The 1,932-nt window shown below is 39.2% G+C and overlaps 1 pseudogene; it reads left to right on the plus strand.

Annotated features, from left to right (window-relative positions):
* Window positions 1-323: 323 nt before the first annotated feature.
* On the plus strand, window positions 324-1,328 carry LOC102736817 (tRNA selenocysteine 1-associated protein 1-like; annotated as a pseudogene).
* The last annotated feature ends 604 nt before the right edge of the window (window positions 1,329-1,932 follow it).

The raw sequence follows: 1,932 nt of genomic DNA on the forward strand, positions 1-1,932 counted from the left end.
ACAATCCCATTTACAATTGCACCAAAACAATAAAATATCTAGGAATAAGGTTAACCAAAAAGGTAAAAGACCTGTGCTCCGAAAACTATAAAACACTGATGACAGAAATTCGAGACAACACAAAGAAATGGAACTGTTTGAACTAATAATTCTATTCAGTAAAGTCAAACGATATAAAAATCACGATACAGAAATAATTTGCATACTTCTACATAATGAATTATCTAACAAAATAAATTAAGAAAACAATCCCATTTCTTGCCACACAGTCTGAAACCCATGCAGGACTTCTCAGCCTGAAAAATCCCACTCAGGCTCCAAGCATGGTGGCCATCCTGTGCATGAATGAGCTGGAACCCTGCATGAATGAGAATTTCATCTCCAGAGCCTCTGCCACCATGGAAGACACTGTGATGAGCGTCAAAATTATCCAAAACCACCTCACTGGAATCTCAGCTGGCTACTGTTTTGTCGGATTTGGAGATTTGGCCATAGCCAAGAGGTGTTTGCACAAAATTATTGGGAAACCCCTTCCAGAACCCACACTTTTCCTTAGCTTATAGCTGCACCAACCTGACACACCTGGGCTCATAGAACCATGGAGCTGGCCTTAGTGGTCATCTGGGCAACCCTTCATTTTATACAGGAGAAAAAGGTGTGGCTTAGAGAAAAGAAGATGCTTTGGCCAAGGCAAAACATTTTAAACTGAATTATGCCACTTCCGGAAAATAACCAGATAACAACCCTGAGTATTTCCTCTTTGTGGGGGACCTGACCCTGGTTGTGGATGACAACATGCTGTATGAATTCTTCATCAAAGTCTACCCCTCCTATTAGGGAGGCAAGGTGATTTTGGACTAAATAGGTGTGTCTAACAACTATGGTTTTGTGAAAATCACAGATGACCTGGAACAGAAGTGAGCCCTGACTGACTGCCAAGGAGCAGTCGGCCTGGGGCCTAAACCAGTGCAGCTGAGTATGGCAATCCTCAAAGCAAGCCGAATGATGTCACTGGAGTATAGTCAAGTCAGATGTACAATTACAGCTACAACCACTATTACCAATAGTACCAGAACGACTATGCCCAGTGGGACCAGAACACACGCAGCTACAGCTTTGGCTATCCCCTGTATGGTTATACCCAGAGCACTATGTAGAGATATGAAGAAGTTAGGGATGACACATTGAAAGACCCCATGTCATAGATGGATGTGATTGAGGCCAATGAGGAGTTCATGGAGCAGAGAAAAGAGCTGTAGGATGCACTGATGGAATGTCACTGGCAACTCCTGGACACGGTATCTTCAGAGACCCCTACCATGATGTAGCCAGGATGAAGGACAAGCCAAAGTATTCTATGTGAGGGCGATAAAAGACTAATTTTTAACAATAATGACAACAACAAAAAATATTGGAAGAACTTTTACTTTTTTGGAAATGTTTTGTAAGATTTTAGTAATTGACAATTCTGAGATTATGACTATTCCTGCAACACTGCTGCCTTCATTTGACAGTGAGACACTTGAGTTTGAAAACCAAGGGACCAACTCATAACTGTTGAACAAGTTTCCAAAAAAAAAAAAAAAGAAGAAAGAAAGAAAGGAAAGAAAGAAAGAAAGAAAAAGAAAGAAAGAAAGAAAGAAAGAAAGAAAGAAAGAAAGAAAGAAAGAAAGAAAGAAAGGAAGAAAAAGAAAAAGGAAGGAAGGAAGCATTCCCATTTATGATAGCATCAAAAAGAATAAAATACTTAGGAATAAACTTAACCAAGGAGGCAAAAGGCATGCACACTGAAAACTACAAAACATGTTGAAAAGAATTTTTAAAAGACACAGATAAATGGAAAGGTATCTTGTATTCATGAATTGGAAGACATACTATTGTTAAAATGCCCATATTACCCAAAACAATGTACAGATTCAATGCAATCTTTAT

Source organism: Leptonychotes weddellii, chromosome 3 (genome assembly GCF_054177405.1).
Source record: "Leptonychotes weddellii isolate Sample4059 chromosome 3, ASM5417740v2, whole genome shotgun sequence".
In the NCBI taxonomy this organism is placed as follows: Eukaryota; Metazoa; Chordata; class Mammalia; order Carnivora; family Phocidae; genus Leptonychotes; species Leptonychotes weddellii.